The sequence below is a fragment of the Nicotiana attenuata genome, chromosome 7 (assembly GCF_001879085.1).
Source record: "Nicotiana attenuata strain UT chromosome 7, NIATTr2, whole genome shotgun sequence".
Lineage (NCBI taxonomy): Eukaryota > Viridiplantae > Streptophyta > Magnoliopsida > Solanales > Solanaceae > Nicotiana > Nicotiana attenuata.
The window spans coordinates 59,319,191-59,335,200 of NC_031995.1; positions in this window are offsets into that span (position 1 = coordinate 59,319,191).

Genomic DNA, 16,010 nt, shown 5'->3' on the forward strand with positions numbered 1-16,010 from the left:
TTATGATAGTCAGTTGGTTAGTAGTTTTGATTTTTTCATTAGTTAGTTTGGATTAGGATTTGATTTGATCCGGGTTCTAGCTGTTCAAAATTGCTGAATAATTGTTTAACCATGGTTAGTCGACAGGGTTGGGTGTTAGTTGAGATAAGGTTAGTAATTTCCGGGGGGCAAGTAAGGGTAGTTTATGCATCTAATAGGGCTAGTTTGTTAAGAACTAGTAATTTTAGAACCCCAATAAGGGTAGTATAGGCATTCCAAAGGTAGAAAACAAAGTTAGAACACCCTAGGGCCTTCTAGAAGGGGTCTAGGTGTAAGTTTTAGCATTCTAAAAGTAGTAACTTGAGAAACAAGTAAAAACTTTAGGATTAATATGCAATTTCTGAAAATAAAAAGAGGGGGAAAATGAGTAAACTCTTCCAGAACATTCTGCCCCTTTTCTTTGCCTATAAAAGGCAGCCCTAGTGCCTTGCTTGACAGGTTACACACCCCTGAAAATTCCCCAAAAACCATCCCTGCAGATCTGATCCTAAAATTTGAGTTTCAAATTCAAAGAGAAAAATTCAAGAAAAATCGGATTCAGTGGTTCAAACTTCCTTTAGATATTCATTCCTTCAGAAGAAAACCAAAAACAAACAAAAATGCACTAGAAAACTCCAAAAAACAGTGTTTCAATTGAATTTTCTAGGTTCATTTTTAAGTTTTAGGCATTAATGTTCATCTTTGGGTTATACATTGAAGAACTGAGCTCATTAGCGATCCTGGATCTATATTTCTAGCTTATTTGAGTCTGCTTAAGTCGCTCCTGGTTGATTCACTGACTGATTTCCTGCTGTGATACTGCTGACTCATAGCTGTGCTTTGAATTGCTGCTGATACCTCCTTTTTATTGTATTCCAATTCCCAGGTACTCACTTTGCTTCTACACAGATGTATAGCCTCTATTTACAAGTGAATACAAATCATCGCACAACTTTCATGCTCCATTAGCCGACTGCATGTCTAGTGCCTTCCATATCTGGATAAATTGCTGTGATTTGTAATTAAGTAGGAATCGATATGTGTAATTGTAGAAATCAGTTTAACTTTACCACTAATTGCTCAGATTGTATAATTAGGACTGATTTAATTAATTCGAACTGTCATAGGACTCTTAATTTGTATTGGATTGCTGATTGATCATTAGCTTAGCATATTTCGTTTGGTGAACAGCTTAGCCTTCTATTTTATATAACACCACTCCAGGTCCTCGTTTATGAGCAATAATCCGTTGACTTAGACTCAGAAAGTGTAGATGTAGGAAAATGAATCTGACTTGAGCAGCCTTCATGTTATTCAGTCATCCTCATTTTAATCTATCTGCGTAATAAAAATAGCTACATGATGCTCAGATCGTTATTCCCTTGATGTTTCATGTTAATTAATGATCTAGGAAGCGTTTAAATTGTTGTCTCATTTTTTTACTCTCCAAATGTAGAATTACAGATTTTAATAACGAAACAAAACAGATTTGGATATTTATGATTGTCATTTGGCGTTTGCGCGAATTTAGTCGTATATTTGGCATCACGTTTGGGCTCACTATGAGCCCACCTCTATCCATTATTAAACAGGCCTGGTCCTGGGGAATGCTATTGTAGATACAATTAAGCTGCTGGGCCAATTCTCAGAGGCCCAACGTAGGCAGTCTCTCAGAGAGCTGATTACTCAGGCCAAACTTTCAAGGCCCAGGATTAGGGGCTGAGTTATGCATCCTTGGTATTACATTGGGCCATGTCTTAAAATTCAAAATACTAGGAGCCAAAAAAATCCTTTTTTTTTAAAAAAAAAAATTACATTAGGAATATGGGAATTAATTTGCAAATGTAAATTTAGGTTCTCGAGTTAAGTAGCGGGTTCAAATTAAGAGGGTCCTCCCTTTTGTTTGAATTCGGACTTGAACTCGAGGCCCGAATTTATAAATATAAATTAATTAGGCCCTTTTAGAGACAAATTAAATAGAAAATCATAGTTTGCTTTAGGTCGGCTTTTAAATAATAAAGTGAGATGAGCCTCGCCAAACAAAACACACACATTGCGGGGCCCTCATTAAATGCTTATATTAAAATACTTAGAATTCGGGGCGTGCCGTTTAGCGAATTTCACGGCCTCCCGCAAATATAATAATACGTTAGTCACTTTAGGCGCGCTTTCTAATAATTTTACCTTCCTGAATACGGGTGTGCATTTCATGCGATCCAAATCCAAATCCCAAAACGTTGAATAAGAATGTGTCAAGGATCCGGGTGCATTTCATGTGACGTGATCCAAAAACACATTTTTAAACGACGTTCACGTTCTTAAAAATTTAAAGCGGTAAATAATTCTAAAAAATGTACTATAGGTTGGTATGTATAAAAAAAATCAGATTTTAGCCATTTATAATGATTTAAGCGACCGTGCTAGAACCACGGGATCCGGGGGTGCCTAACACCTTCCCTCGGGTCAACAGAATTCCTTATTCAGAATTTCTGGTTCGCAGACTCCAATTGGGAAGTCGAAATTTTCCTCGATTCGGGATTGAAGTTAAACCGGTGACTTGGGACACCAAAAGCCAATCCTATCCCAAGTGGCGACTCTAAATAAATATATAATCCCATTTCGAATAATGTCACTTTAAATGGAATAACTCCCATATACATTATCCTTCGGGGTAGGTGTATAAAAAGGAGGCGTGACAGCTCTGGCGACTCTGTTGGGGATACGAACCAAGAATTTCGATTCAAGGTTCAAGAATTCGAGCTTAGTACAATTGTTATATTTGGCTTTATATGATTTTTCTACATGTTCCATGCTATATGTGCTAAATGTTTTACCGCTTTGATATTTGTTGACATTGTATATATAAACTGTCGCGAATCCCTTCCTCTTTCTGAGTCTTCTACATCATGGAGAAGGGTGCACTTTGTGTAGCTTCTCTTCTGTTTAGAGTCTTTTACCATTTAGAACGAGGTTTGGATAAGTTGCAAAGCCGGCGGAGCTTCTGTATCCCCGGTACGCTGCCTCCCCCTCGACTCGAGTTGTCCGCTCGGGTAAGCCAGGTCTAGACCAATAAACCTAGGGTTAAACCTAGAAGAACAAAACCTCATGCCGGATCCCTAGTAGGAAGTTTGTTTGCATCATGTGCATTTGACTTAGGGGGACTCAACACAGGGGTTGGGTCCGTCTAGGACAGGTAACCTGAAATGAATTGACCATCCTGATGCATCTTACGTGCTACTTGCGCATTTATTTGCTTGGCTTTGCATGTTGATTGGCTTGTCTAAATGAGCGAATTATGAAAATAAGCAGTTTTAGGACTAAGTGAGGGTGACCATTTGTTGTGAAAAACCAAATGCCCAAATAGTACCGAAATGCTGCCGGATTTTTGAAAAATAAAAAAAAAAACAGAAAAGGAAAATATTTGAAAACATAGAAAAATTGTTGTCCAAAATAGTTTTTGGCAAATCGGCCCGAACTACGCTGGTTTGATTCTCACCGGATGTGAGATACGTAGGCAACCCTCATCGGGTCCAACCTCCCTTTTGCGAAAATAGCCAAAAAATGTCAAATTTTAATTTTGTGTCATAAATAAGTCGGGTGATGCCATTCCTATCTAAAATAAGCTGAATGTCCCCAAAAGGACGCCGGAAGGCCGTTTTTGCAAGAATAGCCACCCTGAGTCATTTTTAAATGGTTTGCGGGCACAGCCTTAAAATCTTCCTCCCGGAAGTGCTGAAAGGCCGTATTTGCAAATCCAAGTCCTTGTTTTCTAAATAAAGAATTTTTGCACAAATAGCCCTTTTTTCAAAATAAATCATTAAATTCCCCTAAATAAATGTGCAGGATGAATTCAAGTAACATCGAAACCTTCTCAGTCCTGAGCGAGATCCCTTTGAAACTCCATATGTGGTGGCATGACTTGGGAAAAGGAAGCAGAGATACTGTGGTCAAAAGTTTGGGCAGTCTCGTAGATTTATTGAAAATGAAACCAAGAAAGGACATCATTGAGGCACTAATACCATTTTGGGACCCGACCCGTAATGTATTCCGGTTTTTAGATTTTGAACTCACACCTACATTAGAAGAGATCGCCGGGTACGCAGGTCTCAACGGGAACCTCCGAGGCAGATATCCATTGGCCCCACGACCGGTAACCCTCCATAGGTTCTTGGATTTGCTGAAAATTAGCCGAGATATTCAAGACCCGCACCTGGCGGAAGGGTGTTGTATTGCATTTCTTATATCACCGGTATGGTAACCCCAAAGGTTTCGAGGAACCCAATACATGATTAACACATGCTGGAAATAAAGACAAATGGGAAGCCCGACGGGGATTAGCCTTCATGGTAGCCTTTTTGGGAACGGTAATCTGTCCAAGAAAAGATGGTCACATAGACCTTGGCCTAGTAGGGATGCTAGATGTTGCCATGAAAAAACCTACTAGCACAGTGGTTCCCTTGATTGTAGCAGAAGTGTACCGAGCTCTAACCAAATGTCGAGAAGGGGAGAAATTCTTTCAAGGTTGAAATTTGCTCTTACAATTGTGGATACAGGAACAGCTCTGTCACCGCACAGGCTACATGAACTACGGTTTAACCGGGTTGAGTTGTATTGCAGAGTTCGAGACTCGGGTGACAGGTATTGAGTTCCCTGAGGGTACTGAGGCCTGGTCGTCATGTTTAAGATCCCTCACTACAGATAAAGTTGAATGGGCTTATGGATGGCTTCCTGCTACCGAAGCTGTATACACATCAGCAGAGGTCTCTTATATTCTTTTGATGGGTATTCGAAGCATTCATCCCTATGCTCCTTACCGAGTTTTGCGACAATTTGGAAGATTTCAGACGGTGCACAACGATGAAGACCTGAGTGGGCAAGTCATTGAGTTAGGCCCGAAAGCTGCATTCCCGGAAGGCCGAATTTGAAAGATATGGAATGAGTGCAGGTACCTTGAGCCTAAGACTATAGTACAGGACCGAGCCAGAGGTGAGGTAGATCCCAAATACTTGGTTTGGTTTGGTAAAAGATTTCAAATTCCTGAGAGACCCGCCAAAAGGCCACATGTACAACAGTTTACTAACGAAGCCCAGGTGCAATGGGATTGGTTAGCCAAGGAAAAGGAGTACAGGGCCAGAATAGGAGCATTGGAAAAATAGGTTCATGAGCTTCGGTTTGAAAACAGCTTGCAAGCCACAGCCGATGAAGGTGATAAAAAGCAACTGGCCCAGGAGAATGAAGCTCTCAAGGCCCAAATTCAACAAATGAAATTAGATGCCAGGAATCGAGAAAGAAGTCTATCCGACGAGAGATTGATAAAAGGGTTGAAGAAACATGTCCTGGACTTTCAGGAAGAATTGGAAACTCCGAAGGGAATATGGCAAGGCTTCGGGCACAATGGGCAAAGAAGACCGAGGAGGAAGAACTATGAGGGAACCATTGCCAACATGAAGAGAAAAATGAATACTCTTGAAGAAAAGGCAGCTCGCCGGGACAAAGAATTTCAGGCCGAGAGGGAACAATGCTATGGGTTAATCGCTGAGATGGAAAAGGAAATAAAATTGTTACAAGACCTTCACTTCCACGATTCTCAGGCACTAGAGGCTCGCACCCAACAGATAAGCTGGCTACTCCAAGAGAAAGGCCAAATCAGGGAAAGAATCAGAAACATTGCCAACTATATTGTCATGAAGTGTCAGGCCGGTGAATGGATGGGTCGTACCACGTTCTTTGCCTCCGTGATGATATTTGTTCGCCAGGTCATGAACGATCTGGATAAGTTGCAAAAGGGTCTTGCACGCAGGCCCGCGGCGATGCAGAGTGATGCCCCGCGGGCCCCAGGATTTGAAGCTTTGATGTATTCTTAAATAATCGAGTCTGTAGTTTTTGAGTCTGGTTTTTGTACTTTCCTTTTCTGAGAAAAGAAAAACAAATAGTCTAATAGCTTCGTAATCGCAGTTGTTATTAATGAAAATTTGAAAATTCCCCAAAACTGTTTCTTTATTTGTTGCACTTATGTTTGCATTTGTTTTCAAGAACTACGCTTGGTCTGATTCATGCGGGGTCATGATACGTAGGCAATCTCCATAGGATTCGACCGTAACCCTAAGAACAAAAAAAAAAGGAAGGAAAAGAAAAACAAGAGAGAAAGGAACGCAAAAAGAGAAAATAAGGCATCGAGAGAAAAACCATGGCAAAAGAAAAGGGAAAAGCAGAAAATGAAAACAGAGGGAAAAGAAAAATGAGAGAAAAACAAAAAGAGAAAGAAAAGAAACAAGAGAAAAGCCGGGATGACGCATGCAACCGAAGCAAACATGTAGATATTCATTTAACTGTATAGGTGCATCATACTCCAATGTGCGGTTATCTATCTGTTATTTATTTCAAAACTAACCGTTGTTGCTGTCCATTTCCAGCTGAGCTTTTTAGAAACAGTGGTTGGTTTGTGGTAAGCTGGCCTCACATTGCTATTTTACTAGATCCAAAGGAAATACAGAGATGTCATCTGAAATGACTCTGCCTGCAATCCCCATACCCGAAGACAGCCCCATCTCGGGGGTCCCGGCCTCTGAATCTTTTACAGCTGAAGAAAATCGGATCTTGCGCCTGCGGTTGATGGAAATGTGGGATGCTTGGAACAACGAAAAGGAACCTCCAAGCACCATTCCCGGATTCCCAGAGTTATTCCCTAGATCTGGATGTGCTACTACTGTCCCTATTAGCCACCCTCATACTCCTTTGGGACAGCCCACCATGACCGCTCACTTCGTCGGAACACCTTCTGAGGTCCGCCCCCAGGTGTTCCCAGCAGGAGCAGCTCCTAACATCTTCACTGCTCCACCATGCCCTGCTACAACACAACCTTCACTGCCAAGGCCTGCCTTTGATCCCTCAGCTTTCACCTTCCAAAACCCTGTCTTTCCAGTGGATCCTCCTCAATATCCCACATATAATTACTCTCAGCCACCACCATACGAGCTTACACCAGGGCAGGACAAAACCCCCAAAGCCCCAGAGCAGGATGAGATGGCGAAGAGAATGAGAAGCCTCGAGCAGAGCTTGAAAAACATGCGAGGCTTGAGCGGGCAAAAGAGTGTCTCCTATACAGACCTATGTATGTTCCCTCATGTACACTTGCCGTCAGGGTTCAAAACACCAAATTTGAGAAGTATGACGGACACGGTGACCCCATTGCTCACCTGAAGAAGTATTGCAATCAGTTACGGGGAGCCAGTGGCAAAGAAGAGTTGTTGATGGCATATTTTGGAGAAAGCTTGATTGGTATCGCTTCAGAATGGTATATGGACCAAGATGTCTCACGTTGGCATATTTGGGATGATCTGGCCCGAGACTTTGTTCGACAATTTCAGTACAACATAGACATCACGCCAGACAGGAACTCTTTGGCAAATCTTAAGAAAAAGCCTTCAGAAAGTTTCCGTGAAAATACAATTAAGTGGCGTGAACAGGCGTCAAGAGTGAAGCCTCCGATGGATGAGGTAGAGATGGTCACTGTTTTCCTTCAAGCCCAGGAAGCAGACTATTTTCAGAATATGATGTCCGCCATGGGCAAACCTTTCGCAGAGGCAATAAAATCGGAGAGATGGTAGAGAATGGGCTAAAGACGGGTAGAATTTTGAGCCAGTCAGCCATAAGAGCAACCTCCCAAGCCATCCAAGGCGGGTCTGGAGGAATGGCCAAAGGCAAAAAGAAAGAAGAAACAGTGATGGCAGCATCGGGAGGAAGAAGATACCGGGCTCCTAGACCAGTATTCTCTGAAAGAACCCCTCAACACTACTATCCTCATACTGATATGGCTTATGTTCCTCCACCTTATGCGGTCATGAATGCTCAACCCTTCGGCCGACCGCAACCACAAGATAACCGAAATCCACCTCCATTCCAAAGAAATCAACTTCCACACCAGAACCAATATAATCCCCGACCATCGCAAAATAACTTCCGCCCTCGAGAACCACCCAGACGACCAAATTTCACGCCAATTGGTGAAACTTACTCCAGTTTGTTCCCGAAACTCGTCCAGATGAATTTGCTGCAGCCTATTCCCCAAAACAGGCAGAACCCAGAATCTCCAGCTTATCAACGAGGGGTCCATTGTGCTTACCATTCAGGAGCTGAAGGGCATAGTACTGATAACTACTGGACATTGAAGAAAGCTGTGTAAGATTTGATTGAACAAGGGAAAATAGTGTTGAGGGATGAAGAAGCCCCGAATGTGACTAATAACACATTGCCCACTCACAACAACGGGCCGGTAATCGGGATGATCTGTGAAGATAGAGAATTTGATCCCGCATTAAAAGCTATAATTGCCATTGCCGAAAAGAAACCCAGGGCACCCACGAAGCAAGGAAAAGGGGAGAAGAAGAATAAAAGTGTCAAAACTGAGCCTGAGAAGAAGCTTGAGACAAAAGTAGAGACAGAACCTCCTAAGAATGGAATTCTCTATGTTTCGCGAGGACGCCAAGAAAAACCATTGGTTGTCAGTGCTCCAAGGAATGTTGAAGTAAAAGGGGAAACGCCAATATACGTACCGAAAGGAGCCTATGTGGTACGGGGACAATTAAACCGCCTCGGCTGAATGAGCCAGTGGTTATTGGACGCGTACCACAGAAGCCAATGACAGACCCCTCTGCAGTGCCATGGAACTATCAGCAAACAGTGGTCACATACAAGGGCAAAGAAATTTCGGGGGAACTTCCAGGGAAAACCTCTGTTGAGAAATATTCGAATGTACAGGAGGTAAACAATGCCGCTTGAAAGCGTTTTCCATCCAAGAAGCAGTGAGTGCTGAGGAAGCGGAAGCCTTCTTCCAGAAAATGAAGATGCCTGATTATGAAACAGTGGATCAACTAAGGAAATACCCTGAACAGGTGTCCCTGCTATCATTGGTGACGAAATCCTCCGAACATCAGAAGATCTTAATGAAAACTTTGAATGAGGCGTACGTGCCAATTGATACTTCAGTCGAGCAGCTTGAAAGGATGGCAGAAAGGTTCTTCACCATTAATCAACTCTCTTTTAGTAAAAATGACTTGCCTCCAGAAGGCGCAACTCACAAAAAAGCCTTGCATCTGACTGTCAAGTATGAAGGTTATTATGTCAAGCGAGTCATGGTGGATGGAGGATCGGGGGTTGACATCTGCCCACTCTCCACATTACAAAGGATGGAAATCGGGACAGGAAGGATTCGTCCGAATAATGTTTGTATGAGAGCTTTTGATGGTATTAAGAGAGATACCATCGGTGAAATTGATTTGATATTGACCATAGGTCCGGTAGAGTTCGAGGTGACCTTCCAGGTGTTGGACATGGATACATCTTATAACTTCCTTCTGAGAAGGCCCTGGATCCATGCTGCAGGAGCTGTGCCCTCCACCCTCCACCAAATGGTAAAATTCGAGTATGAAGACCAGGAAATCGTGGTCCACGGAGAAGACGAGCAGTCCATTTATCGTGACCCATCTATCCCATGTTTGGAGGCAAGGGAAGGAAGTGAGCATATCGTTTATCAAGCCTTTGAAATTGCGGTAGCAGATCAGCACGAGGAAGGAAATCCTTGTCCTCAGCCTTTCCTGTCTAATGCTTCAATCATGGTGGCCAGAGAAATGATTAGACACGGTTTCAAGCCAGGAAAAGGGTTGGGAAAAGCTTTACAAGGAATATCTAAGCCGGTAACACTACCCACAGCAGAAAAGTTCTTCGGAATAGGCTTCCACCCTACCCCAGATGATGAGAAATGGGCCGAGGAAAGAAAGAAAGAAGGATGGGTTCGGCCACAAACATTGCCACATCTCTATGATACTTTTGTCAAGACCAAGTATGGCAAAGAAAGGGACGATGAGTTGTTCACAGCTGAGGAAATTGAAGATATATGTGGAGTTATGAGACAAATGCTTTATGAGACCAACATTGTTCAGCCAGGGGAAGGGACTAGCACCGCTGAGGTGCTCTATATGGGACCAGATGCTAAACTCCAAAACTGGAAGGCTACGCCATTCCCGATCAGGCGGGAGTCCCGGTAGACTAGCCCTGCCACCTTTCTGCATCCTGAGTTATTTCAGGGTGTAACTCGGATGTTTCTTTTAGTTTCTTGTCTTTAAATTCCTGAATGTAAAGCCTGTTATCTTTCCAATTCCAAGAAATGAAATCAATATTTCATCGTCCATCTTTCTTTTATTTCTAATTCTGGTTATTTTTCCCTTTTCATCTTTTCTTTTCAGTTATAATAACGCGGCTTTAAATAACATGACATGCTTGCGGACTCTATGCCCAGACTCAAACACGCTGTCTAATTGGGAAATAATGAATCAAGAACCGGAATATAATGAAGAAGAGGCTTTTAGGGAAATAAATCGAGAATTGGAACAATTTGAGAACAAACCTAAGCCAAACCTGAATGACACTGAACCGGCTAATTTGGGAACTGCCGAAGAAATAAGGGAAACCAAAATAAGCATTCGCACAGATGAGCAAACTTGAGATGCAATAATCCAACTCCTGTTCGAATTTAAAGATGTGTTTGCTTGGTCATATGACGACATGCCAGGACTGAGTATGGATCTAGTGGTGCACAAATTGCCAATTTACCCCGATTGCCTCCAGTACAGCAAAAGCAAAGGAAGTTCAAAACTGATATCAGTGATAGGATCAAAGAGGAAATCACAAAACAGTTGAAGGCGGGGGTAATCCGAGTGGTCCGATATACCACATGGTTAGCCAATGTGGTTCCAGTGCCAAAGAAAGACGGGAAAACCCGGGTGTGTGTGGATTACCGAGATTTGAACAGGGCAAGTCCCAAAGACAACTTCCCGTTACCTAACATTCACATCCTTGTTGATAACTGCGCCAAACATGAAATACAGTCCTTCGTGGATTGCTACGCAGGATATCATTAGGTGTTGATGGATGAAGAAGATGCTGAGAAGACAGCTTTCGCTATACCCTGGGGTACCTACTGTTATCGGGTCATGCCCTTTGGGCTGAAGAATGTTGGGGCGACTTATATGAGAGCCATGAACACCATTTTCCACGATATGATGCATCAAGAAATAGAGGTGTATGTGGATGATGTAATCATTAAGTCCCGAACTCAGAGTGACCACGTTCGAGATTTGAGAAAGTTCTTCGAACGGTTGCGCAAGTATGATCTGAAGTTGAATCCAGCTAAATGTGCTTTCGGAGTCCCATCAGGCAAGCTACTGGGTTTCATAGTCAGCATGAGAGGTATTGAGTTAGATCCCACAAAGATAAAGGCCTTTCGAGATTTACCTCCTCCCAGAACTAAGAAAGATGTGATGAGCTTATTGGGTAGGTTAAACTATATCAGTCGATTCATCGCTCAACTGACTACCACCTGTGAGCCCATATTCAAACTGTTGAAGAAAGATGCGGCAATCAAATGGACATCCGAATGTCAAGAAGCCTTCGATAAAATCAAGGAATATTTGTCAAATCCTCCAGTATTGGTCCCACCGGAGCATGGGCGACCCCTCTTCTTGTATCTGACAGTGTTAGAAAATTCTTTTGGCTATGTTCTTGGGTAGCATGATATAATTGGGAGAAAAGAGCAAGCAATTTACTATCTGAGCAAGAAGTTCACCAGCTACGAGGCCAAATACACCTTGTTGGAAAGAACATGCTGCGCTCTGACGTGGGTCGCTCAAAAGTTGAGACATTATCTTCAAGCCCACACCACCTATCTAATAACCAGGTTGGATCCTTTGAAATACATATTCCAGAAACCGATGCCCACTGGGAGGCTGGCAAAGTGGCAAATCTTGCTCACTGAATTTGACATAGTCTATGTTACTCGCACGGCAATGAAGGCCCAGGCGTTGGCAGATCATTTGGCTGAAAACCCGGTTGACGAGGAATACCAACCATTAAGCACCTATTTCCCGGATGAGGAGGTAAATTCAGTGGAAGCCATCTCTGAGGACACTCGTGCTTGGAAAATGTTCTTTGATGGAGCAGTAAATGCAAGAGGTGTAGGCATTGGGGCAATCTTGATATCACCCAATGGTCAGCACTACCCAGCTACAGCTAGGCTCCGATTCTTTTGCACAAACAATACGGCTGAGTATGAAGCCTGTATCATGGGCATGAATATGGCAATTGACCAAGATGTTGAAGATTTATTAATCATGGGGGACTCTGATTTGATTATCCGGCAAGCCCAGGGGGAGTGGGAGACTCGAGATGTTAAGCTCATTCCCTATCGACAGCATGTGGAAGATCTCACCAAACGCTTCAAGTCGATAGAATTCAGGTATATCCCTCGGTGTCATAATGAACTAGCCGATGCACTCGCCACTCTAGCTTCGATGCTGCCTTACCCAGGCAATGCCCATATTGACCCTCTGAGATTCAAATCAAAGAAAAGCACGGGTATTGTAATGCGGTTGAGGCGGAGCCCAGCAGTCAGCCCTGGTATCATGATATCAAGAGATTTCTGAAAACACAGGAATACCCTGAGCAAGCCACTGGAGATCAGAAAAGAACCATTAGACGGCATGCGAGCGGTTTCTTCTTAAGTGGTGATGTTTTGTATAAAAGGACCCCGGACCTCAACCTGCTAAGATGTGTTGACGCCGAGGAAGCCGGAAGAATTATGCATGAAGTGCATGCAGGAGTATGCGGACCTCATATGAATGGTTATGTGCTGGCAAAAAAATTCTTCGAGCCGGGTATTACTGGATAACTATGGAAAAGGACTGTTTCAGCTTTGTTCGAAAATGCCATCAATGTCAGGTGCACGGTGACTTGATTCATGCGCCTCCAACAGAGCTTCATCCGATGTCAGCACCGTGGCCGTTTGTTGCTTGGGGTATGGATGTCATTGGGCCGATCGAGCCGAAAGCTTCGAATGGGCATAGATTCATATNAAATTGTGGTGGCAGATCAGCACGAGGAGGGAAATCCTTGTCCTCAGCCTTTCCTGTCTAATGCTTCAATCATGGTGGCCAAAGAAATGATTAGACACGGTTTCAAACCAGGAAAAGGGTTGGGAAAAGCTTTACAAGGAATATCCGAGCCGGTAACTCTACCCACAGCAGAAAAGTTTTTCGGGATAAGCTTCCACCCTACCCCAGATGATGAGAAATGGGCCGAGGAAAGAAAGAAAGAAGGATGGGTTCTGCCACAACCATTGCCACATCTCTATGATACTTTTGTCAAGCCCAAGTATGGCGAAGAAGAAGATGATGAGGTGTTCACGGCCGAGGAAATCGAAGATATCTGTGGAGCTATGAGACAAATGCTTTATGAAACTAACATGGTTCATCCAGGGGAAGGGACTAGCACCGCTGAGGTGCTCTGCATGGGACCAGATGCTAAACTCCAAAACTGGAAGGCTACGCCATTCCCGATCAGGCGGGAGTCCCGGTAGACTAGCCCTTTCACCTTTTATGCATCCCGAGTTATTCCAGGGTGTAACTCGGATGTTTCTTTTAGTTTCTTGTCTTTAAGTTCCCGAATGTGAACCCTGTTATATTCAAAATTCTAAGAAATGAAATCAATATTTCATCGTTCATTTTTCTTTATCCTTTCTGATTTTGCTATTTTTCTCCTTCATTTCTTCTCTTTAGCTCTAATAATGCAGCTTTAAATAACATGACATGCTGGCGGACTTCATGCCTAGATCCCAAAACGCTGTCAGATTTCGAAATAATGAATCAAGAGTCGAAATGCAAAGAAGGTAACCTTGAGGAAATAAAACAAAGAATTGGAACAATTGGAGGAAAATTGGTTCGCGGTTTGGAAAGGTCCNTGTACAATTGAAGGTGACTCCGAGACCTGCGAACGCTGCAGCAAGTTTACCTTGAGTCTCCACCGCAACGACCCGCGCTTACAACAAGAAGGTGCGTCCCAGGAATTTTGAAGTGGGACAACTCGTGTTTAGACGCATTCTCCCTCATCACCAGGAAGCAAAAGGAAAACTCGCTCCTAATTGGAAGGGTCCATACATCATTCGGAAAATATTGCCGAGAGGAGCATTGTATTTGGAAGATATCAAAGAAATGATCCCGAAACAGTTGTGAATGCAGATGCAGTAAAAGGTACTATGTCTAGGCTCTCTGCGGTGTTGGTTTGTGCAATTGAGATGACGAAGGCTTTTCTTCTCGCTATCCAAACACTATTAACCCTTCGTAAACCCATTTGAGCCGGTTACCCTTCTTTGGCTACCCTCTTTGGAACCCGGAAGTATTATCGAAAAAAAAAGAAAAAAAAGAAGAAAAAGAAAATATGATGAAAAAAAGAAAAGAAAAAGAAAGAAAAGAAAAAGAAAATATGATGAAAGGAAAAAGAAAAGAAAAGAAAAAAAACAGAAACAAACAAAACAAAAACAAAAACAACAAAAACAAATATTTGCCTGAACTACGTTTGACTTGATTCCGAAAGGATACGTAGGCAGCCTCTCGCTGAGGTTCAGTCACACCAAAACAAAAATCCCAATGCCCCCAAAAGATGAAACTGGGGCAGATGATATATTGGTTCGGCCATGAATCCGCCGAAATGGTTCTAAAGTTGTAGTTCCGCCCAAAATCTTTTTTATCCCAAAGACCTTGTCCAAGTCCTTCCGATCAATTGGCAAAGGCAGGGAAATGGAAAACGCTATTGTTGGAATCTGACACAATGCAAATTGAGAGAAATAAAATGAGAGAGTCTTATCGGTGAAAACCTTCGGGCACCATAAGGCGATGGTGAGTAGAGAAACCGAAAATGAGAGAGTTCGCTTAGTGAAAACTCGCAAAGAGCACTATCGGGCGACGGTGCAAAGAGAAATGAGAGAGGTCGATTAGCGAAAACCCGCAAAGGGCGCTGTCGGCCGACAAGAAGACATCTCACCACTAAAAGAGTCCTGGCAAGGTTTCCTGATTTTGAAATAAGGATCAATGGGTTCACAAGAAACTGGAAAGTTTGTGTGGGTCGGGCGTCCAGTCCAAGAAGCATGTCATGTCATTTGAAGCCAGCATGCATCCCAAATAAGTCCTTCTTTACCCCCGAAAGGGATGCTTCTCTTTAAAATCATATGCTTGCCTTTTGCATACTGTTCTTTGAATCTCGTTCGGTTTAACTCTGATTCTGTAACAATTACAAAGAAAAGGTGGCAGGACCGGTTTCACAAGGCTCCGCCTGGTTAGAGTCGAAGAAAATACCCAGCCTCAACGAGTGCGTCAGGCCAATCCCGACTGACCATAGTGGGTGATGCTTTCGAAGCATAGACATTGGAAATGAAAGAAAATCAAAGGCATGGGCAGAATAAAGTGAAAAGGCCAGAGCCCACACGGGCGAGTCATAATGAAATCCTGGGAGTTGGATCCGGTCAGTTTGAAAAGAGATTCACCCTCAAAAGCAAACGAGCAGCAAAGTTCTCAACGGAAATGGGGTAGGGATCAAGCAATTGAGATGATCAAGGCCACAAAACCAACCATTGCTTCAAACTAACAAATTGTTCTTTATTGAAAACAGGTCTAATTCAAAGCAAGAGGCATGTGCAATCCAAAAGGAAATGAAATGCGCAAGCGCTGAAACAGCTTTGCAGCAGGAAAATGACCAAAAAGGATGTTTCCCTTCCCCAAATTCTTTCATGTGTTTTGCTAAATAAAAGGAAAACATAAAAAGAGGAAAACAAAAGAAAAGAAAGAAAAAAGGAAATAAAAATGAAAATCCCAAAAGAAAAACAAATCACGGTAGCATAGGATACCATTCCTTAAATATCCCGGCCAAAAAACCGAGGATCTCCCGGCCAAAAACCAAGGAGCCTTTTCTTCCCAAATCCCGGCCAAAAACCAAGGAGCCTTTTCTTTTCAAATCCCGGCCAAAAACCGAGGATCTCCCGGCCAAAAAACCGAGGGGCTTTTCTTTTCAAGTCCCGGCCAAAAAACCGATGATCTCCCGACCAAAAAACCAAGGAGCTTTTTCTTTCCAAATCACGACCAAAAAACCGAGGATCTCCCGGCCAAAAAACC